Source organism: Chinchilla lanigera, unplaced genomic scaffold (assembly GCF_000276665.1).
Source record: "Chinchilla lanigera isolate Chin_1 unplaced genomic scaffold, ChiLan1.0 scaffold00126, whole genome shotgun sequence".
NCBI classification, from domain to species: domain Eukaryota; kingdom Metazoa; phylum Chordata; class Mammalia; order Rodentia; family Chinchillidae; genus Chinchilla; species Chinchilla lanigera.
The window spans coordinates 3,781,038-3,805,424 of NW_004955527.1; the positions used below are offsets into that span (position 1 = coordinate 3,781,038).

At 43.4% G+C, this 24,387-nt stretch overlaps 1 protein-coding gene and 1 long non-coding RNA gene across 2 annotated transcripts in view; both read right to left on the minus strand.

The window, feature by feature from the left end:
• The window catches only part of Kazn (kazrin, periplakin interacting protein), a 1,006,619-nt gene that overhangs the window by 817,325 nt on the left and 164,907 nt on the right, over positions 1 to 24,387 (minus strand). The gene's annotated exons all lie outside the window — the stretch shown is intronic.
• The window catches only part of LOC102016414, a 15,724-nt gene continuing 11,243 nt past the window's right edge, over positions 19,907 to 24,387 (minus strand). The window contains exon 3 of the long non-coding RNA XR_264675.2: positions 19,907 to 20,487. This is a non-coding gene — a long non-coding RNA (uncharacterized LOC102016414). The remainder of the gene's footprint in view (positions 20,488 to 24,387) is intronic.

Sequence of the window (24,387 nt, forward strand, 5' to 3'; positions counted from 1 at the left end):
GCGCTGGGGAAGCGGTAGGGTCGGGGCAGTGACCGCCATTGCATTGTGGGGTTGGCTCGGGCTGTGGTTTTGTGTGTGGTTATTTCTCCATTACTTCACGGGCTTTCAAGTTCATCTCCAAATTATATTCATTCTGAAAAGAAATCGGAAAAGGAAGAGGAGGAGAAAGAGGAGAAGAAAGAAAGAAGGCAGGAAGGCAGAGGGGTTGGAAGGCTCGATCCTTGGCTTTTCTAATTGGCTCTTTTCCTGTCCTGTCTTCCGACCTCTGCGGACATATCCTCTGTGGACAGTCTCTCTCTCTTTCTCTCTCTCCTGCTTCCTGTCTCCCTACCTCCCTCTCTGTCTCTCTCTCCCTGTCTCTGTCTGTCTGTCTCCCTGTCTCTCCGATCATCCAAGGGTTCTGGCTTTGCTTTATTCATCTCTACTGTCCCAGGCTCCCAGAGTACTTCATGCCACCCTCCTCCGCCAGATGTCCTGGGGAGGCTGCCCCACCCGACTCTAACTGGGACTGCGTTTCCCCTACTGGCCAAGACAGAAGGCTGCCCTGTCCCCTCTCTGAGAGAGGCCAGAGGAGTCACAGGAGGGGCCCATGGCAGATGTGCCCCGCCACCCCATGTGTGTGGCAGGTGTGGCTTGTGTGTGGAGTGGCCTTGCAGCCACCCACACCTCAGAACCCACTTCTGGTGCCTTTCACACCGCTATCTACCCCCCAGGGAGGCTGAGACGCAGACAAAGGACTAATGGACAGAAAGGGAGAAGGTTCGAGGAGCAGCCGGGCACCCTAGGGCGCAGGCGTCTGTAGTCACTGAAAGGCACAGACCCCGGTGCCACAGGGCTGCACCAGGGTGGCCACATAGCCCCTGCCCTGAGCAGCACTGAGGAAGCAAGGGGAGGGGGTGCTGGAGGGCACGTGGAAGGGAGCCGCAGCAGAAATCAGAGGACCGTGGAGCCAAGTCCTCATGCTCTGGTTGCCCACAGCAACCGGCTTCCTTGTGGTTATTTGCATAATGTTGCAATTGTCACTCCCTGTGGGCTTCCGATTGCAAACAGAGCCCCGGCATCAAAGGAACATTCTATAACTGCATAGGTTAATTCAACCCTCATTAACCACTGGCAAGATAAAACCCGTTTAATCACCTACTTAACTTGAACATGGAGTAAAAAGCCCTATTTTGTTTGGAAAGGGGTCTCCGTGGACAGATGCCTTCCCACGGCCCCCTCCTCCACCCGGCTCGGGAGCGGTCCACACGGATGCCCGGAAGCCCGGATGCCCGGATGCTGCCTGGCCCTCTCACTTTACAGGCACGAAGCTGAGAAGCTGGACGCGGGAGGCCAGGAAGGGGTGGAACAGGTCACAGAGAGAGGGCAGAGCACAGCAGGAGCAGCAGCAGCTTTGTGCCCTCTGGGAGGCTTCTGGCAAGTCACTCAGCATCCTGGAGCCTCAGTTTCCTCCTCTGTGACATGGGTCTTATAAAAACTCCTTCCTAAAAGGTGGTGGTGGAGATGAAGTGCGGTGATACATGGCAATCTCTCCAAATAGCTTGGCCCCCCTGCAGAAGTCAGTGGTCATTATTTTTATTGTTATTAGTACCATTGACACCCTTGTACCATACTTATGTTCCCAAAGGCAGCAAGGACGCTGCTGTCCAAGAAAACACAGATGAGCACGGCGCTCAGCAAAGCAATGAACTCAATTTCTTTCCTTGAATTTCCTCTGGCTCAAGTGGCCTGAGTGTTTGGAACACAAACTGCTGGTCAAGGCAAGCACATCTGAGAGTCAGATTTAGCCAGTGGTGGCAGGGGAGGCGGTGAGGAATTGCTTCTTCACTGGAGAGACGTCCTGCACCATAATCACATATAATACACACACACAAACACACACACACACACACACACACACCACTCACATTATTCTGTAACTGAAAGCTATGGTTTATTTTCATTACTGGCTACACAATATTTTAGGTAGGTAAAATTCTATGAACCAGAGCAATCAAATTCCCCACCTGTCTCTCGCCTTCACTGTACTAACTATGTAACTTCTGTTTTCAAGGTCACTCCGTGGTCTAAAGTGGCTCCTGGATTCCAGCCATCACACTAATATTCCGGATTGCAGAAAGCAGGGAAGAGGGAATACTACAAATGCCCCTTGACTTAGTTCTGGGATAGAGGGCAGTGTGACCTCTCACTTGGACTACTGCAACAGCCTCCTATGTTCCCTAAACTACTGCAGCAACCCCCTAACTGGGTGCAATCTAACCTTTATAGTGCATTCAGACTCAATCTGTGCTTTCCTAATCCCAGCTTTATAAAACTTGTGCCCTTAACAGGCACTCTTTCCCTTTGCATCTCTGAGGTCCATGTCTCGATGTCCTCTATGATCAATGTTGCCTGGAATTTTAGTAAAGATACAGCTCGACAGCACCCCTGAGCCGCTGAGTCTGAGACTCCTTGAGAAGACGGTAGAATTCAGTGTTCGCAAAAACCCCCAAGTGAATTCCCACAAAGCCCTCTCTACAGAAGAGGTGTGGAGCTTTGACGGGCACCTGGGTCCCCCTGCAAGACAGACGCACCTGTTTCTGTTTCAGGAGGGCTGAGGTGAGCCTGGGGGTGCACTGAGTTTCCATCGACTCCCCACAGTGGTGAGGGCCTCCAAGATGGACCCTTCAGCTGATAAGTCGCGGCCCAAACCCTGCTTCCTTCTTGAAGCCCTCCCTCCCCCACCAGCCGGAGCCCAGGTGCCCTGGCCCTCCTTCTAAGGGTCCTTCTGAGAAATAGCTTGAGTACTCAAACAGCCAGCACCTGGCGTGTAGTAAATGCTCAATAAACGTTAGCTCTTTCGATTACTTGTCTGGCTGTCGTCATTTCTCTCGGTTGTCCCCTGACCGCGGAACCTAACACTGACCACCAAACCTCCATGGAATTTCAACACACATGTGTTTTGCGCAGGCAGGCGCCTCTTCCTAACCATGCGCTGGGTACAGTCTCCCAGATGTGCATCTTCCAGCTGTGCCTCCTCCAGTCGTGCATCCTCTGGAGCCTCCGTCTTGCAGAGACACTCAGTAAGAAGTTGCTGCGTAACTTGGAGTTATGCAGCAACAGTCCAGTGGTGGACTCCGAGCAGATTTTTACGTTGATGCCACTGATCGCAGCTGGAAGTTCTGTGCTTCTGTTCTAGTCCACTTTTACAGGACTGCTGCAATTATGAAGGGCCAACATTGTCTCATTAAAAATTATGCAAGTAATGCACGGCTACGTCATCATTGTAGAAAATACTTAAACAGCACGAAATAAAAGTTCTACTTGATTATTGCCTCCCTCTCCCAACCTTCTGTAGCAGAGATAATCACTGATATTATTAGACTGAGCCATAGAAAATAGCCACTCTTCTATCCTTTTTATAAAAAGCCCATTTCATAGGCTGAACTACATATGTTGATGGGTATATTTCAGAAGTCTCTCCTGTGTAAAATCTGGTGGTTTTAAAACATGGCAATAAATTCTTTGATTTTCCTGCCGATCAGAGGTCTATGGTCTTATTCTTGAATCTGGGGGGCCTTCTGTTTGTTTTGACACCAGAATAATCTAATTATATGGTGTGATTGAAAAAAAAACTGGGTGTGTTTAAATTTAAAAATATTGATTACAGTAAAAAAGACACATTATTGTTAATCTCCCTCAAAATACTCCCCTCACTTCAAACACACTTAGCCGTCACTGGGGTCAACTTCTGGAGCAGTTCTAGACATCCTTTTTTGTGAGTGTCTTTCATTGCATTGTGACAGCTGCCTCAATATCTTGAATCAGTTCAAAACCTTTACCTCCCCTGGTCATTTTGACTCTGGGGAAGAGCCGGAAGTCACACAGTGGCAGATCCAGTGGATAAGGTGGATAAGACACACTCCCATGTTTGTACGAGGCTGCCTTTGTGTTGATTCCACTGGGCAGCCCCATTTTTACTGTATTTGTGATCACATCCTCTACAGACACTCCTGAAAGACGACTTCCAGAATGGCTTCGGAAAATGGCAAGAAGGATGGGATACGTGGGTGGGAAGTGAGGGGGAATACTCTGAAAGGGATCAATAGCCAGTGTCTGTTCCTATAACAAACGCTCCTGTAGCGGTCAAGGCTAAGCCATGAGAGCCCGTAAGGTTTCTGCATTTCCCAGAAACACACCTACAGCCCCCTGAGCCACATGGGAAGCCAGAGGCTGCTGTTTTGTGAGGAATCCTAAGCCACCTCGTGAGGGCTTACGTGGGTGCTCCAGGTGACAGTGCCACCTGAACCCAGCCTCTGAGTCACCCCGGCCCAGGACACAGACATGGAGGAAAGAGTTTTCCAGATGATCCCAGCCTCCAGCCATCTGAGTCTCACCAGCCTTTGACGTCCTTTAACCTGAACCCCCAGATACTGTGGAACGGAAACAGTTCACTGTGTCCTCCCTGTACTCAGGGTCTGTGGCATCTGTAAGCAAAATGAAAAGCCCCATGTTTTCAGGGGCTTGTTATGGAGTAATAGAGACCTGGAACAGCAGGTCACCCCTCTGAGGACAGAGCTCAGTAACCTCTGCTTTTGCATGCTCAGAGGAGGGGAAGGCTTGTGACCACTAGGCAAGTGGTCCCACTGGATGGCCATTGCCCTCAGGAGCAGGTCCCTGGCCAGGGGAGGTGACAATGGAAGGTAGAGGGGTGCCCTTGCTCCAGTGGGTCTCAGCCAGGACAGGTGCTGCACCATGGGTACCTAGAAGCATTTGGAAGGATGTGTTATTGCCCTGAGGAGGTGGTGACAGTGCCACGGGGACAGAGGTAGGGATGCTCAACACAGTGCTGCTCAGCATGGTTACATGGGATTGCCTGCCCCACGCCTGTACTCAGAAGCCCTGGTGGGAAACCACAGCCCGGCTCAGCCCCAAGGCTCTCATGTGGCGTGAGAGCTCAGAGAGAGCTGCTTCTTTTCGCTGGCCTGGTGGCCCCAGATGCAGGCTGCTGTCTTCATGGGGAGCTTGGAGAAGCATCAACCCACTCCCACACTGCAGGTGACTGAGGGCAGATGCAATGCATAGCTCTTTCCTAGGGACTTTAGAAACAAATTTCAACTGTATCCAATTATCCCTTTGTCACTAACTGAGTAGACCCTCTCTCCCTTGTGACATTCCACTCTACTCCTGGGAAATACAAATATTCCACAAATTGAGATATATAAAATAATACAGAGATGGAGGAGTGGTACTTTTATTTTTTTTGTTTTTTGTTTTTTTCCAGTACTGGGAACCGAACTCACAACCTTGCGCTTGCCAGGCAGGCGCTGTGCCGCTGAGCTAAATCCCCAGCCCCGAGGAGTGGGGTTTTAAATTATAAATTGTGTCAACTGGTCATAATATTTCCAAACTTTGCAAAATTTAACAATATGTTTTGGAGAGGTTTTTTCCATGTCAGTCCATGTTATAGATTAGATCTAAAATGTCCCCTAGAAGTCTCTTGTGTTCAGAGGTGTGGGCTTGGGGAGATGTTTGGGTCATGAGGGCTCTAACTTCATCAAGTGGATTCATCCATTCCTGAGATACTTTGCTGGTATTATTGGGAGGTGACAGAAATGTAGGAGGGGGAGCCTAGCTGAAGAGAGAGAATCACGGTATGTGCTCTTGGGGACTCTTATCTTGTTCCTGGCTTCTTCCTCTCTGGCTCTTTCTGCATCTCTCTGCTTCCTGGCCCCCATGAGGTGAGCCGCTTTCCTCCTCTGTGCCCTTCTGCTGCGATGTGTCTGCCTCTCCACCAGCCCAAAAGCAGTGGAACCAGCTGGCCATGGATTCAAACCTCTGAAGCCGTGAACCAAAATAAATTTTCCCGCTCTAAATTTTTATTCTTGGGTATTTTATCAGTGGAACAAAACACTGACTCATATTACTCATAAGGATTTTCTCAGTTCTTTCAAACTTCTGAATAAATGTCTACTGCATGGATACCCTATATTTAATTTAAATATTTATATATTGATAGGATAGATATTTAGATGTTTTGAAATACTTTTTTGCACCTGCCAATAACATGCACCAAGAACAAATCTTTGTTCTTGAATTTGTGACTCGCCTAATGTATTTCCCCCAGATAGGTCTCAGAGGAGGAATTTCTGGATGCATATCTGTAATCTTAGTGGAATCTGGGAAGCTGCCCTCCAAAAGATTGAACTCACTTCCATTCTCACCAATCACGTGTGAGGATGCCCCAGTTATCGCTGGACTTCGCCTAAGAGCAGACAGTCAAAGGTCTGGGGAAGCAAGTTAGGGCAATTTCTTATCTGTCATATCAGGCAGAGAGGGATGACCTTGGTACAAACAAATTGAATTCAGTATGAATTTAGTGCCTCCTGTTGCTCCTATAAAGCAAGCAGTATACCACCACGTCTTCAGAACAGATGGCACCACCTCCATGCCTCAAGAGTTTATGGTCTCACTCAGCAAGATTCTAGCTAAAGACAACAAGAAGGAAATGAGACAGGACAAGACCTTGGGGTCCAGGCTTATGAGAAGAGACACAGGGCCTTGGGTCCAGGAGTCTCCAGCCTCCCTAGAGCAGGTATCTGCAGACTCACTCTGAAGGGTGAGAGGAGGCACTTGGGCACTTGAAGAAGGTGAGGAGCAAAGTTCTTACTGCGTGGTGACACTGGGAAAAGTGGCAGAACGGAGGACTTGGCGGAGGGTCAGAGACAGACCCCACAATGCAACAGCGTGTGCTAGACTTGTGTGGCCTGTGGCAAGCCAGATGCAGCCCTGGCTTCTATCCTGCTGACAGAGGATGACGAGGGAAGGGAAGGTGTCATGTCGCCAAGCTGACATGCAGGCGACTCCCAGCCTGTCAAAGGACACGCACGGCAATCCTGAGTAACGGAAGGTAACTAGTTCAGAGAGACACCTGAAGCACATTATTCCATAAATTGCATCTTTATTGATTTTAATCACACAGGAAAAAAAAGAATTTCACCAAGTGAATTATACAACGCTTACTTGTAAATCGATGTGTAAGCTGCATAATTCCACTGGATGAGTGCTGAGCCAGGAGGTACACAGCGAAGGGGAGAGAAGAGAGGACAAAAACTACACGTTTCATGCCAAGGGGTGATGTTGTCTTAAATTCTTTTCGAGACACAAGCTACTGGTTTATGTATACCCAGGCATACATGTGGGTACACGTACATGTACACAAATGCTGCATTATAAAGTTAAGAAAGTACCTAATATAAGAATTAACCATTACATTTATTTTTTATTTTGGTCCTGGGCGCTGAAGCCATGGACTCACATGTACTAGGCAAGTGTTCTACCACTGAGCAATTTGAATAAAAACTACGAGCTCCCAGATCCATGTAGCTCAACAAACCCCTAACAAAACGTACATGAAGAAAAATACACTAAGTCACAAAATAATCAAATTACAGAAAACCCGTGATCGTAAGAATGAAATATGACCAGTGGAAGAAAAAAGACATTGTTTACCAAGAACCAAAGATATCAGTTTCAACAAACTTCTTGTCATAAATTATCTAAGCCAGAAGACATAGAAGTGATGTTTTTAAAGGACGAGAGAAAACAAAACCTGTAAGCCAAGAGTTATATAGCAAACCAGAATATCTTTAAAAAAATAATGGTGGGGAAAAATCTTTTTCTAGCTAAACAAATGCTGAAAGAATTTATCACCAGTATATCAGTAGAGTGAGAAATGTTCAGGAAGCTATTCAGCCAGAAAGAAAATAAGACTGGGAAGAAATTTGAATCAGGTAGAGAAAGAAAGCAGAAATAGTAAATATGGAGGTAAATATACAAGATATATTCTCATTTTGTAAAACTCTTTATTTAAAAGATAATTAACTACTGAAAGTATAAATAACTAAAGTGACTGTGGGATTTAGACTGCATATCAAGTAAAATGAATGATAACAATAGCATAAGGCATAGGGGAAGAAATGGAAGTATACAGTAGTAAGGCTCTGGCAATATAATATCTGAAGTGACACTGTGGTAAGAGAGACACTGTGGTAAAATAGAAGATGTACATTGTAAGCCATAGAGTCACTATTTCTTCATTAAACAATGATGAATAGCTAATAATCCAAAATGAAGATAAAATAGAACCGTGAAAAATACTCCAAAAGAAGTTGGGAAAAGAAGATAAAATGAATAAAGATCAGATGTCTATAGAAATAAGTAACGAGATTGTATATTTAAAGGCAACCATGTCAATGTTTACATTAAATACAAATAGTCTAAACACCCCAACTAAAAGGCACAGATTAAAAAATTTTTTAAAAATTCAAAAAAAGGCACAGATTGTTAGAGTAGATAAAATGGCAAGCTCTCTCTATAGCCTAAGCATTAAAAACACATGTTTGAATATAACACATCAAAAAAGTAAAAGACTATAAAAAGAATGCTCTCTTTAATGGAGGAGGTTGGAACCAAAAGAAATCCTCATATGCAGGGACAGGGGCTCTATGGGAACTCTCTGTGCCTTCTGCTCAATTTTGCTGGGACCTAAAAGTGCTCTAAAAATAATGTCTACCTTTTTTAAAAAAAAAAAAAAAAAAAAGATAAAGCAGGCAATCACTAATCCAAAGAATATTGGAATGGAAATATTATTCTGTAAAGGAAATTTCAGAACAAGATATATTACCTGAGATAAAGATGAGCATTCCATAATGATAAAGGGGTTAATTCTCTAAGAAGCCCCTGAAATACTAGATTTATTTGGATTTAATAACAGTACATCAAAGTGGATAAAACAATAAGTGAGCTACTAAAAAAATCAATATCTAAATCCACAATTATAGTTAGACATCTTAATATCCTTCTTTCAATCAGAAACAAATAAACAGGGCCAAAACTATAGCTCAGTGGTAAAGAAACTGTCTAACATGCCTGAGGGCCTGGGTTCAGTCCCTAGTGCCATGAGTAGACACACACACACACACACACACACACACACACACACACACACACACGGAGCAGGTGTATAGATGATTAGTAAGGCCATGGAAGATATGATCCGTGTTACTGATCAAATTTGGTAACACTAGAGTATACATTCTTTCACATGAACATGGAATATTTGTTAAGATAGTGTCTTAGTCACTTTTCTCTCATTGCTGGGACAAAATACTCAAGGTCTAAAATGAAAGAGAAAAAGGTCTATGTGTCTAGACCTGTGTTTGGGGATTTTCTAGATACTTCTCTGTTATTTTGTTGTTGATTTCTCTGTTTAATCCTGTTGTGGTCAGAGAATATGCTTTGTATGATGTTAGTTTTTTTAATTTGTTAAAGGTGGTTTTATGGCCCCAAATATATAGGACTATCTGTTATGGTTGACTTGTAGAGGTTTCAGTTTGTAGAGGTTTTATTTTTTTTGTTTGTTTGTTTTTTGTTTTTGTTTTTTAATTTTTAAATTTTTTTTGGTACTGGAAATCAAACTCAGGACCTTGCACTTGCCAGGTAGGCTCTGTGCCGCTGAGCTATATCCCTGGCTCTGTAGAGGTTTCAGTCCATAAAAAGCTGGCCCAGTGGAGGGAGGCAGGGCACAAGGGCAACTGTTCACAGCAGCAGAAGACAGTAAAAGCAACAAGAGCCAAAGTGGGGAGAGCAAACCTCTTTTCCTCCTTATACTATATGCAGGCTATTTGCTGACACCATCCCCATGCCCTCCTCTGGCACAGGCTCAGGATCTTTACAGCTGAGGACTCTGGCCCCCTCTGAGTCACTTAAACTTCTGAATTTCTCAAGTTGATACAATGAGCAACATCTTAGAGCTGTGAGAGCATGTCCTCTACACCCTAGCATGTAGAACTGCTGAGTTACTTAGTTAAGATTTCAGACTCCTCGAGTTGACGCAAAGAACCAACCATAAAAGATAGTCATATATACTTTGGGCAATGAAAGCACCTTTAACAAACTAAAAGAACTAACATCACACAAAGCATATGAATTCAACAACAACAAAAAAAAATCAACAACAGAATAACAGAGAACTATCTAGAAAATCTCCAAACATTTGAAAACTATACAACATACTTCTAAAAAAACCCATGAGCTGGGCCAGAGATATATATAGCTCAGCAGCACAGCGCCTGCCTGGCAAGTGCAAAGTCCTGAGTTCGACTTCCCATACCCAAACCAAAACAAAGTAAAACAAAAAAAAAACCCATGCGCCAAAGAAGAAATAACAATGAAACTTACAAAATATTTTGAATTAAGTGAAAAATAGAAATACAATATATCTAAATTTGTGAGATAAATTTGAAGTACTGCAATGCTCACAGGAAAATTTATAATAGAAAATATTTGTATTAGAAAACAAGGGGGCACTAAGAAAAAAGATTTTAGGTTCTACTTTAAGAGACTAGGAAAGAGCTTAAACTCAAAGTAAAAAGAACAAAGGAAATAATAAGGATCAACATGTACTGAAAGAGAAAAAAGAAAAAATTTTCAAAAAATCAACGAAACCAGAAGTTGTGTTTCAAAAGATCAAGGAAATTCAACTAATACCAATTTGTGATGAAACACAAATTACTAATATCAAGAACAAAAGTTCCAAATCTCAGCCAAGGAAAAGTAGATAAACTGAAAAGCTCTGTGTTTATTGAAGAAATTAAATTGTTAGCTAACAGCCTTTCCACAAGGAAATCTCCAGGCCACAGTTTCCCCTGGTGAATTCTACCTGACCTTTATGGATAAAATAATACCACTTTACATTTTAAAAGGGAAGAGGAAACAATTCCCAGTTCAGTTTATAAAACCAGCATTACCCTAATACAAAAACCGGATAAAGACACTACAAGAAAAGCACAAGCCAATACTCCTCAAAATTATAGGTGCAAAAATCTTTCATGAAATTTTAGCACATCAACTTCATCAATATATTCAAAGGATAAAATATCATGACCTTGTGGGATGGATGGCAAAATTGGCTTCACAGATGAAAATTAATCAAAGTAATTCACAATATTAACAGAAAGAAAAGGAAAACCCATATGACTCTCTTGATGTAAGAAAGAATTTATTGAAAATGTTTAAATCCACTCCTGATAAAAACTGATAAACACTGAATACAGTCTCCATAAATTGACCCACACAGATACGTCAACTAATTTTTTACAAAGATGTTAAAGCAGTTCAGTAGAAAAAGGAAAAAATTTTAATAGATGATCTTACAATAACCTTGGAAATCTCTTAGAACTCCATTAAAGTCAACCTAATAAAAATAAGCAAAGGATTTAAGTAGACTCACCAAAGTTGTAAGAGGGAACTTCCTTGATCTGATAAAACACACCCACAAAAACTTTATAGGTACCAGTCCACTGAGCGGAAAGCCTGTATCCTTCACCCATAAGATCAGAGAAAAAAATGTCATTGTCTCTATTTTATTCAGCATTGCACTGGAGATTTAGCAAGGAAAAGAAAACAAATATGCAAATCTAGTAAGCTGGAAAGAAAGAACTAAAATTGGCTTAATTAGCAGACTCAATGGTTATATGGAAAATTCTAAAGAATATCTACCAGCTATTTGTAACAAATGAGTTTAACTAGATCAGAGCAAAAAAAGGTCAATAAAAATGTATTTCTGCATATGAGCAAAGTAGACTGGAAACTGATTATAAAAAATACTACAATAAGATCATCAAAATATGATGTTTTATTAGAGAATAACACCTGCACATTAAAAATGTAAAATATTATTGAGAAAGAAATAACATAATAAACTACGCTCATTGTTTAGAATATATGAGATGATGATGATGACAATTGTAATTGATTAATATATACCAACTGAATTCTCAGCAAGTATTTTTTTTTGGAGCAGTTCATAAACTAATTCTAAAATGTAATAGAAAGGCAAAATATTTAAATAGCAAAAGCAATTTTCAAAAAGGAGGCTTTACATTATTCAATTTAAGACATTATTATATAGCTGAAATTATCAAGACCTTGTAGTATTCACATAAAGAAACTAAATATAGTCTCCATAAATTGACCCACACAAATACGGTCAACTAATTTTTTACAAAGATGTTAAAGCAGTTCAGTAGAAAAAGGAAAACATTTTAATAAATTATCCTACAACAACTGGATATCTACATGTAAAGCAATGAATCTAGAGACTTCCCTCACACCATATATAAGAACTAACTCAATGAAACCCACTCTTCTGTGTAACTAATATGTACTAATTAAAACAGAACTAAATTATAAAACTTCTGGAAGAAAACAAGAGAAATTTTTAATAGTTTGTGTACAGCAAATTTCACTTAAGATGAAGTCTTCATGATTTAAAAATTTACTGTTCTTTTTTTATTAAGAATGGAATATAAAATAAAGCTGGATTGGTGGTGCATGCCTGTAATCCCAGCACTTGGGATGCTGAGAAAGAAGGAGTTGGTTGCCTACCTGGGCTACATAGTGAGTTCGAGACCAGCCTACACTACATAGCAAGACTCTATCTCTACAAAAACTTTTTTAAAACACCAGAATGAAATATAAATGGAACAACTGATAAGTTAGACTTCCCCAAATTAAAATTTTAATCTTCAAAACCACTGATAAAAGGAAAAGGCAAACTATAGATATGGGGAAAATATCTACCATATATTTGTATCTAAATAACATGGAAATCTCTTAGAACTCCATTAAAGTCCACTTAATAAAAATGAGCAAAGGATTTAAATAGACTCATCAAAGTTATATAAAAAGATGGCAAATGAGAATATGGTGGCCAATAAGATGCTTAACATTCACAATCATTAGGAATATGCAAATTTAAAAACACTATGACATATTCACAATAGCTTAACACAGAAGCAATCCAAGAATAGATGAATACACAAACAAATGTGGTATATCCATACAATGGAATATTATTCAACCTTTAAAAGGGGAAGGAAGTTCTGCAGTATGCTCTATCATGGAGGAACCTTAAGAATATTGTGGCCAGTGAAATAAATCAGTCACAAAAAGATGAATACTCTATGACCCCATATGTGAGAGTAGCCAAAACCATAGAGACAGAACATAGAATGGTTGTTGCCAGAGGCTGGAATAAGGGAGAATACAGAGTTGTCATTTAATGGGTTCAGTTTCCATTTTAGAAGATAAAGGGGGTTGAGGGGTGTATGGTGGTAAAGGTCACACAACATTATGCATGTACTTAGTGTCATTAAACCACCCTGAAATGGGTACGGTGGAAAACTTCATGGTATGTGAGTTTTACCACAATAAAAACAAATTGTGAAACATACCCTGAGATATCACACTCTTTAGAATGACCATAACTAAAAATATTGAAGAAGATGTGGCAAAACTACAGCCCTCAGACGTTTCTGAGGGAGAATATAAGCTGTCACATGCCCTTTAGGAAACAAGGAGAAAATTTCTCAAGTTGTACACACACATGCCGTAGGAGCCAGTCATCAATCCCATCCTAGGTGTTTCCTGTGAGAAATAAAGGCCTACGTCCACCCAGCCGCTCAGCCGCGAGTGTCTACTGCGGCTCTCTTCACACTTGCCAGTAACTGAAAAGAGCTGTGAACAAGTGACACAGCCACAGGATGGGATAGCAACGAACAGAAATAAGCTACGGAGCCAGGCAGAGCACTCAAAAACATGAGGCGGAGGGAAAGAAGCTTGGCACAGGAGTGAACATGCTGAGTGACTTCAGTTCTGCAAGATTCTAGAGCAGGAAAAACTGCAGTGCTAGAAACCAGGCCAAGGTCAGTGGCCAGGGCAGGTGAGGAGGCACGGAAGATGATAAAAGTGCTGGAGAGAACTCTTCAGGGTGATGGACCATTCTCTGTCACATGGCAGTGATGGTTCCAAGACCACCCACACTGTCAGAACTCACTGAATTGCACACTGAAATTGACTAACTTATAGAATGCAAAGTAGACCGGGATAAAACTTACCCCCAAATTTCTTTTTAAACCATTGCTGTACAGTTTGCTAAAGGGTGTCTAATTACAGGGAGAAGAGAATTCTTACACTGACCTCTGTGGTTCTCAGGTAAATGGTTTACTCTAAAATGAGAGCAGCTGGGTGTGGTGGTCCACGCCTGTAATCCCAGCAGTCGGGAGGCTGAGGCACGAGAATCGTTGTGAGTTCAAGACCAGCCTGGGCTACAAAGTGAGCTCAAAGCTGGACTGAACTGCATAGGGAGACCCTATCTCAAAAAGACAAAGAGAGAGAGAGAGAGAGAGAGAGAGAGAGAGAGAGAGAGAGAGAGAGCAATCTCAAGGGCATTTAGTATGATTGTTTGTCTGAAGGAATAATAGTGCAGTCAGAGTAATGGGAATCTTTGAATTAAAGAATCCAACGATCATCTCAGAGACTTAGAAGACACATTAGAAGTTCCAGGAAAGCTTGTTTTATGTAAGAGGATCCAAATTTACAGACACACATGCATACATACACTTACATATATATGTATACTCATGCACACACATGTATGTACACACATTGTTAAATGACTATTGTATTAACAGAAGATGGCCAATTGAGAAAAAACTTGGGACTGAAAAAAAAATAGTCTAATCCTATTGCACAGGGCTAACTGCACACCCCTGCGCCTGCTCATGCAGCAACTCCCCTCATTAAGGGTGCCTGTAACCCAGACATGTCTGCACATGGATGTACCAGGAGACTTAGGCAAGCATTTTCCTATTATATGCAGTTAGGCTCTACCTGCCAAGGAGCAGGGAGGATTCCTCTAAGAACCGCGTATCCAATGTCTGATGCCACCCCAAGGTGGTGTCCAGACTGGACTCCTCCAGCCTGTCCCTCTTCCTGGTCCCTTCCCTCAAGACTCACAAGCCAGGAACCAGCGGTCCATGCCCATCTCCCTCCTGTAGGGCTGGGTCAGCCCCTGGATGGGTCTCTTTGTTTTTCACTGCCTTCTTTTCCTTCTCCTCTTCTCGGCAGCCAGACAGGTCATTAAAAAATGCCAATTTGTCTCCAAACATTTAATTAATGTCTGTCTGCTCCACACTAGACTATAGAACACACGGTTTTGTCTTCTTCACAGGTCTTAGAATAATACATAACACACAGTAGGTGACTCAGATAGGAGGGTGAATTAATTCCCGAGATAAAGGAAATGAAGAGACAATGTTGAATCCTTTGAACCCACATCAGGTTCCCAGATGCTAAGATCTAAGACAAAGCTGCCATTTCCAATCACTTCAATTCGGAAGAAGGTCTTTGAAGTTGACAACCACTATGTGTGTGTATACATACTGGCTTCCTGCAACACTCCTAGGTCTAAGTCTCTCTGATATTGTACAAACCAGGGAATGTTGATAGATAAGCTCTTTGCTACTAGAAAGCCCAATATAAGTGCATTATTATCAACTACTCTTGGTGGACCAGTTATTTTGAGCCAGAAACTGTACTAGCCATTTACATAATTGCTTGTACTTCAGCGTCATGCTACCAGATGTAATTCATCATCCCACATGTCAGATGACACAGCTGGGGTTCAGAGAGTAATTGAACTTGCCCAAAGACATCCAGCTGGCAATTCAGAACTAGAATTTGATTCTAGGTAGCTGATTCCAGCCCACACTCACTTTCCATGCTTATTTCATACTAAAACATATACATGTCATCTCATCAATATTATTTATAGGCTTATAGCTATGACAAGCTGATCCCTTATAAGAAAATGCTACATACACAGAAGAATCAAGAATAATTGGCAGAGATTTGGGTGATCTCTGGTGTGGAGGAGCAGGAGGCCATGCATGAGTAGAGGGAACCAGGTTGGATCCCCGGAGGAGAGCCTGGGCCCTCCACACCTGTAGGGATGGCAGAAAACTTTGGATCAGTCAGAGAAGGGCAGGAAAGGGAAAAAGGATGGTGGAGGTGAATGAGATCTGGGTGGATGGGGTTGGACAAAAGCTTGTAGCACCTGCCTCATCAGAGTGTCCCAAGCTGCCTCTAAGCTTGAATTGCTGGGCACTATGTGTGACTTTGTTCTCACCACCAGGCAGCAGTTTCCTTGAGCACATTCCCAGCCCACACCATTCACTCCCCCAGCCAGCAGCACTCCAGATTAGATGTGGGCTTGGAGAGTCATTGAAGAAGCTTCAGAATCCACCCAAGACCAGGTCCATCCTGTAGGACAGCAAGTAGGGGTTGTCACTTTCCTTTCCCCTCTTTGCCTACACTGGCTTGTCAGAGTTTGAAGGCAGTGTAGGTTTTCTCCACCCAAAAGAAGAGGACAGCCACTATAGTTTGGATCTGAAATGGCCTCCAAAGACCCATGTGCTGATGGCTTGGTCACTCGCCTGTGGTGCTATAGGAGGTAAGACCCATAGCAAGTGGAGCCTAGTGGAAAGAGGTGGGTGACTGGGACCTGTCCCAGCCCCTTCTTCCCCCTGTTTGCTTGCTAGTATCCATGAAGTGAGCGGGTCTCCTCTGCCGCATTCCCACCATGATTGGCCACCTTCCTGCAGGCCCAAAGCAATGGGCCATTGGACTGAACCCTCTGAAACCATGAGACAAAGTAAACCTTTCCTGCTTAGAAGCTGATTCTCTCAGGTACTTGTCACAGCCACACAAGGCTGACTAACACAAGCTACAAGAGAGAGTGAAAGTAAAGACAACCCTCCTGCTTCAAAATAAAACTTGCTCCTCACAAATCCACAGCTCCTCTCACTTAGAAATTGGGTGAGATCATATCACCAATAATCTGCTCTACTTCTCAGGGAAAAACATGCGATGGAATGTCAGGTAGCCAGGTAGCATTATCAGAGAGATGCTAGGAAGAAGGACAGTGTGTACACACAAGTGTGCATGTGTGTGTGTGTACATGTGTGTATGTTTGTAAGTATGTGTGTGTATGTGTATGTAAACTCAAGTGCATTACTGGTGTAGAGGTGGTCATTTAAGGGGCTGGGGATTTAGCTCAGCGGCAAAGAGCCTGCCTGGCAAGCGCAAGGTCGTGAGTTCGGTTCCTGGTACCAGAGAAAAACAACAAAACAAAACAAAACAAAAAAAGGAGTGGTCATTTAAATCTGGGGTCATCCACAGGCCCACAAACCATAAGTAAATGCATGATCATGACTATGTACCAATAAAACTTTATTTATAGGAGCTGAAATTTCAATGTTTTACTAATTTCCTTGTGCTAAGAAGTACTACTATCCCATTGTTTATCTTTCAAGTACTTGAAAATGTAATAAAAACCATTCTTACATCAAGGGCCACACTAAAGCAGGTAGAGAACAGGAATTGATCTAAGGTCATACCCCTGATTTGAATCATCCAGGAACTTAGCTCATCAGGATAAAAAGAACTGTTCAAAATTTATATAGCAAAATCATCCTTCTGACTTCTCTCTTGAGTCCCAGAGTGGTACCATGTATGGATAATGTTCTGCAATTCAGGGGCATCCTCAATAACAGGGTCTCAAGTGGTGGATTAATCCCTAGGAGTGCCTACACATGGCCATTTTAATTAACACCTACACTTAATTGACAATGAATAGCCAGCAGGCTTTTCTGCTTAATAAAGCAAACACATGATTTATTTGAAGAAGGATGAGGTTTTTCTTTAATTTAATTTCCTTTAAAAAAAAAAATAACCCTATGTGTGTCCACAAAGTGATGGAAAGAGATGTATCCATTGGATAATTTTTAATTAAGGTGAATGAAGCCTCGCTAGCTAAAAGGTTTTCTGAGGGGAAAGGTCTCAAACTGTTAACACATCAATATGTTTCTGTCCATTAGGCTTTCCCAGGGTGACAAGCGCGGCCTTAATGGCAATTTCAAGGAAGGTTCTTTTTGTATCTTCACAGCTGTTGAGCGATGAGGTCTTAGAAACCATGGAAACTTCCCTGGGGGAGGGGGGTCAAACTTCAACTGCAGCTCTTAATGACAAATCATTACCTGGGGTTGTCAAAACAAGTTGCACAAGCTGGCTGTGTGCGGGACCAGCATGCAGAGCAGGCGCAGGAGGCCCAGAGCTCCCTGCGCCACCCAGGGCTGTACAGAGGCAAAAAGGAAAGCAGTCCTGTGGAGAGCACACGGCCCAAGCTCCCCACCTGGCCCGGTACACGTGGTATCTCTCTTTTCATTCTCATAATGACCAAAGAAGGAAGCCCTAAAAGAGGCAGAATGTCACCCTCAAATATGCCTTCTGGACATAAAAACTGCTTTGAGCTGAAGGCAATTAAGAAGCAACAAAGGCTGAAACGCTCTCTTTCGTCCTTCTTTTCTGCCTCAAGGCAGGATGTAAATTTTCTCTTCCTGGAGATAACGCTAGGTTCTTGCCCACCCAGAGAGGAACCAGAGAAATCTGCAATCAAACTTCCCACATCTACAAACATATTTGCCTCCCTACTATTTCCCCCTCGCAGGGGAAGCCTAAAGCCTCCCCACCCCTCTGTCATTTCTCTGCAAATGTATTGCTTTTTACTGAAGATAGTAAATAAGCTGGCATTCTAAGCCACCTCTGCATGTCATTGGTTCCCTAGTTATCTCCCATGCATATACAAGATATGGGTATTAACTGCAGTTTGTTTTTCTCTGGGTGTTTTCCCTGTTGGTTGTGATAGGGGCCCCAGTTAAAGACTTAGAAGAGTAAAAGAAAAAGAATTTTGCCATCCGTGTTGGAAGGTTTGTGTTCTCTGGTGACTCCTATGTTCATACCTAATTCCCAATAGGATGGTACTAGCAGGTGCGACCTATAGTTGGAGATTAGCGCATGGAATTTGGAGCCCTCGAGAATGGGACTGATGCTTCTATAGAAGAGGCCCCAGCTTACTAACCTGTCCCTTCCACTGTGTGAGCACACAGCAGCAGGGTGCCATCTAGAACCAGGAAGCTGACCCTCAGGAGACACATCGTCTGCTGACACCTAGATTCCCAGCCGTCCGAGATGTGAGAAACAAATTTCTGCTATTTATAAGCCACTCAGCTTATGTCATTTTGTTATAGTACTGTTATAGATAGCCAGGCTAGGTAGAAATATTGTAGACAGTCAGATAGGGCTGGGCCCTCAAGAGAACCAGGAGAAGAGTGAAATGCATCTTACCTGTGGTGGGAGATACATCTGTTGGAGATGAGGCCTCAAGATAAAGATGAGATGACCAGGCCTGTACACTTCTTAAAGGACAAACACCAGGCCTAATGAAACCTGGGTGGATATCAGTCACTCCATGGGTGACCAAGAACTCCTGACCCATCATTTCCTAGAGGAAGTCTTTCTTCTTTCCATGTACCCTTGTTACATGACTTGCTTCCCCATTGGATCACTATAACCTAAGTGACTATCCTTGAGTCCTTATTGGTTGATCATAGCTGTAACCCATATCTTACCATGTGGACATTACTGTATAAAATTCAGGACCCTTGTAAAGTGGAGTCCTCCGGCAATCCATTTGACCCCCTTCCTGTTCCTCTAACAAGAGCTTTATCCTCTCAATAAACACCTTCCTACTCTTAACGTCTGGTGTTCCTAGAATTGAATTTTTAGAGAACATGAACTTGGCGTATGAGACATCTAACAAGTTGCAAGCTATAATATTTCCCTCCTACCATATTTTGAGGTTCTGATATCACCCCTGTAACAGTAGTCCGTCCACCTGAATGGACTACACTTAGTAGTCTATTAGTCCTGCCTGAATGGACTACGATATATATTTTTTTCCCTCCCCTACAGTATGATTAATATTTCTGTGTCCTGTGTAGGGAAACATGTTCAGGAATGATCCATGACTTACCCAAAATCTTTCAACAAATACTTATTGAACACCCGCGGCTGCTAGTCACTATGCCAAGGGCTGTGAGTAGAGCTCAAATTGAGTGAGGAAAGCAGACAACCAAATGATCACACAGATGTGCACATAATCATGAACTGTGCTAACTGCTGGGAAGAAAAAGCATGGGTGTGAGTGCGTAAGAGCTAGTGAGATTCAGCTATGTGTCCTCCCTCAAGTGCTCAGTATGAGATGAGCAGTATGAGATGAAAAATGCACACATTGCTCCCTAGGGCTGCCATAACAAATTATCACAACTGATAGCTTAACACAACAGAAGACCATTCGCTCCCAGTTCTGGAGGCTGAAAGTCCAAAATCAACGTGTCAGCAGGGTAAGCTCTTCTTGAAGGCGCTGAAGGAGAATGGCTGCCTCTGTCCCAGATGCTGAGGATAGCTGACCGTCTTGGCATTTGCTGGCCTGTAGATGCCTCCTTGCCTCCGCCTTCACTTGGAGCCTCTCTTGTGTCTGTATCCATGTCATTTTTGCTCTTCTAAGAACACACAGCGTGTTAGATGAGAGTCGACCTCATCTACCGAGACTGCATTTCCAATGAGATCCCATTCAGAAAGACTGGGGGTTTAGGATTTTAGCGTGTCTTTGGGCTACACCATCCAACCCATAGCAACTGTCTGCAGTATCTTCTTGGCTTTGAGTTGTTTCTTTCTCTTCAGTTTTCAGGGTCACTGCAGAGCCTGCAGGGAACACTACAAGGTTGATCTTCTAAGTCTGATGAAGCAAGCCAACCCCAATCAACTAATGAATGGTTTTAAATATTTGGAGTCACAGAGGGATAGGAGATGATCCTGCAGAAAGTTCTTTTGAGATACACATCATTGTTTCTCCTAGTAGTGTCTTTCCCAAATGTGTATCTTGCCCTCTCAAAACCAAAGGAGGGGAGCTGGGGATTTAGCTCAGTGGCACAGCACCTGCCTGGCAAGTGCGAGGTTGTGAGTTTGATTCCCGGTAACCAAAAAAAAAAAAACAAAAAAACAAAGGAGGCTGTAAAGCTCCTTTCACAACTCCCAAGAGGGACAGTCCTTTATGGGCATTTCTTGCACAAGATATTTCAGGAAAGACAGTTCCTACCACCAGTACTCAGGCACTCCGTGGGTAGTAGTGGTAGTGAGTGCAATAAACATGGAGCCCCAGGAACAGTCAAGAACAAAGGCTAGGTAGGGACAGTCTAGCACCCACCTACCCCAAAGGCTAGATGCTCAGAATCTGAGAACTTCCCACCCATCATGAAGTAGTCAAAGAAAGCAACCAACCAAAAGAGATACATCATAGGGAAGAGGACCACAGAGCAAGCAGGAAGCAAAATATAGGCTGCGAAGAAGGACTCTAAAATCAGACATGTGGGCATGCCAGACACAAGGTCCACCACTGGCCAGTGAGTCCCAGGGCACACTACTGTCTTCCTCCAACATGGCATCACTAGCTGTACCCTCCAGCTCTCTCTTTCCAGCTCCACAGGTCCCAAACTGGGCAGAAGGGGTCTCAGGCCCCACAGCCAACTCATAGGGCACTGCAGGAGCATTAGGATCAGGGCCTGCAAGCTTTTTCTCAAAAGGAACAGACAGCAAATCTTTCAGACTCTGTGAGCCATACAATCTCTGTCTTAACTAATGAACTCTAGCATGGCTGGGGAAAGCAATTGTAGAGAATACCTACAGTAGACAGGGTGCTTTTGCCTTCCAGAGAACATCTGGCAACATCTGGAGGCATTCCTGGTGGCTGCACTAGAGCTGTGTATTAATTTGCTAGGGTTGCCATGACAAAGCACCACAGAGTGCCTTAAACAGAGAGCCACTGCCTCACAGTTTTGGAGGCTGGAGGGGGAGATGGAGGCGTCTGCACCACTGGTCCTGCTAAGGACTGTGAGGTGGAATCTGTCTCTTTGCTTCTCTGCATCCCTTGACTTGCTGATGCATCCTCCTGACTCTGTCTCCAAGTTCACATGGTATTCACATGGTATTCTCCCAGTCAGCACAGGTATGTACATCCAAATCTTCCTTCCTGTGGAGCCCACCCTAAGTACCTCACCTCAACCAATCAGCCTGCCCAGAACCCATCTCCACATTCTGAGGTACAAGGGTCAGGACTTTAATAGGAATTTGGGGGCACATAATTCAACCTATAATAGGGTACCACTGATGTCTAGTGTGTAGGGGCCAGGGATGCTACTAATCTTACAGTGCATGGGGTCCTCCAAATGTCACTCATGCCTAGGTGGAGACTAGGCCAGAAAAGGACCAAATAACTATTTGTAAAAAAACTTTCCATTTTTGCTCTGAGCATGCCTGCATCCAAAACTGCAGTTATTTTTTAAAGGTTGACTTAATGTGTGTTTCCTTAACGTACAAACTTCTTTCTACCTTCTTCACATTCAGTGTCCAACTCTTATCTGTACTGCTTCAATATTCTCAACGAGTTGCTTGTGGTGTTTTATTTTTTCGGACCTGGATGTGTGCAGAGGGAGATTAACACACCTTCTAAAGAAATTCATTTTGCCTTCTCTTCCAACAAAGGTGATGTGCACCAGAGAAATAAATCACAGGAAACAACCATTAGTAGCAGAGTGAGCCCTGCCAGCAGTGGTGGCATGGACATGAACAGGTTCTTATGCATATTTCAGCATCAAGACCAAGTGGCAAATAAAAACTAAAATTAACATTTAAATGAACTCTGATTGCATTTGTGGATTTTTGTTATTCACATGGGTAAATGTTAGACTAAAATGACCCAGTATTTATATTCAAATTCCCTATTATACAACTACTTAGTTCAAATAATTAGCAATGAGAGCCAAATATTTCATTGCTGGTTTCCTTTCAACCAAACTTTTTTTTCCCTTTAAGATCAAAAAACACAAGGAAACTGTTCTTAAATGAGAAAGAAATAGCTGATTTTAAGTGACTTCCTTTCCTCAGGTTTGCACAAGATCAAAGTCTAGCATGAGTTGACACAAATGAAAGCCAACAGGTTTTATTTCAGGGAATGGAAAAGTACACTGTGATGACCTCTTTCAATACCTTGATCCCACTCATGAGAATCAGAGCCCAGGGGAAAAGCAATCTGTTCTTATGACAGAGAGGCAGACACTGGCTTGGAACTTCTATCCCCAAATCTCAGCCCATTGTTATGAACATGTAAGCAGCTGGCCTGATTCCAGTACCCACAATTGCCCAGAACCCTGATTCCAGTACCCACAATTGCCCAGAACCCTCAGCTCTGCCCATGGACCTGGGCTAGAGGACCCCAAGTCTGGGCTTCCCACTGTAGAGTCCTGACTGTGGCCATTGTTCACCTGTATCCCTTCCCTTGACCCCAGCTGAGTGGACCTCCAGGTACCTGTGTTATGGTTTGTGTCTTGATGTCCCCCCAAAGCCTCATGCAGTCATGGGGGACAGGCTTTTCAGAGGTGGTTGAATCTACAGTTTGTGATTGATTCATGGTCTAATACTGGGATTAAAGGTGTAAGTGCTACACATGCCCTAGGGCAGGTAGCCTGCATACAACATATGGAACAGAAAGAGGCTTGTCCTGTCTCTCCCTCCCTCCATTGATGATTTTGCTGTCTTCCACTGCCAGGAATGCTTCACCCTCTGCCATGCCATTCTGCCTTGAAGCCAGCTGATTATGGACTGAAACCTCCACAAACTGTAAGATAAATAAACCTTTCCTCTTTTAACCTTGGGTGTCAGGTATTTCATTTCAGCAATGAGAAAAAAGTAACTAAGACAACTTGGAACCCTATAACTCCAAACCCCTGCCCACAGCTAGAGCAGGTTCTCCTGAGGTCCTTTCCCAGGAGAGGGTCCTACCACCATCAGGTCTCCCCAGCCCCTCAGTCCAAGTGCTGGATGAGCAAGGCGCAGTGGTTCACAGAGGACATAGACAGCTGTTGGGTCTGCAAGTCAGGACATCCACATGCATGTGTGAGAGGCTTCTTATGGGGTACATGGTGCCAGGGATGGGAAAGAGAGTGGGGAGCAAGAGCTAGCTCTCTCCCCACGGCAGATGACGTAGGAGCTCAGACCCTTCATTCAAACCTGGCCCTCAGGTCCCTCTGAGGAGCATTTGCAAGGAGAATGGAACATTTTCACTTAGTACTTCCCCAGCTTGATGGTAACTTTTAAATATTTAGAGACAGGCAAGCGGGTCTCCCTTGGTACTAGTGTCCTCAGGACCATAAACATGCAGGGTGAATTGTTGTTAACACATTAGGAGCCTGAGGGCTGGATTGAGCCGCAAGGGTTTTGTTCTGTTTTCAGAATGTTTGCCAGTAAATAAATAAATGAGCATTTGAATGCCTTTCCTTCCTGACCTCCACACTACCCATGACATGTGTCTGCTTTGGGTGCCCTGGGGTTCTCAGCCACTGCATAATTTCTCAACCCTACTGGCAAAGACAGGGTTAAGACTTCTTGTCCCCTGGTCTCTGGCACTGCTGTCTTGGGGTCTCACATCTCAAAAGCAGTGTAGAAATTGATGCTCTCTTCCCCCTTCTCTTTCTCTCTCCTTCTCTCTTTCTCTCTCCTTCTCTCTCTCCTTCTCTCTCTCCTTCTCTCTCTGTCTCTCTCTGTCTCTCT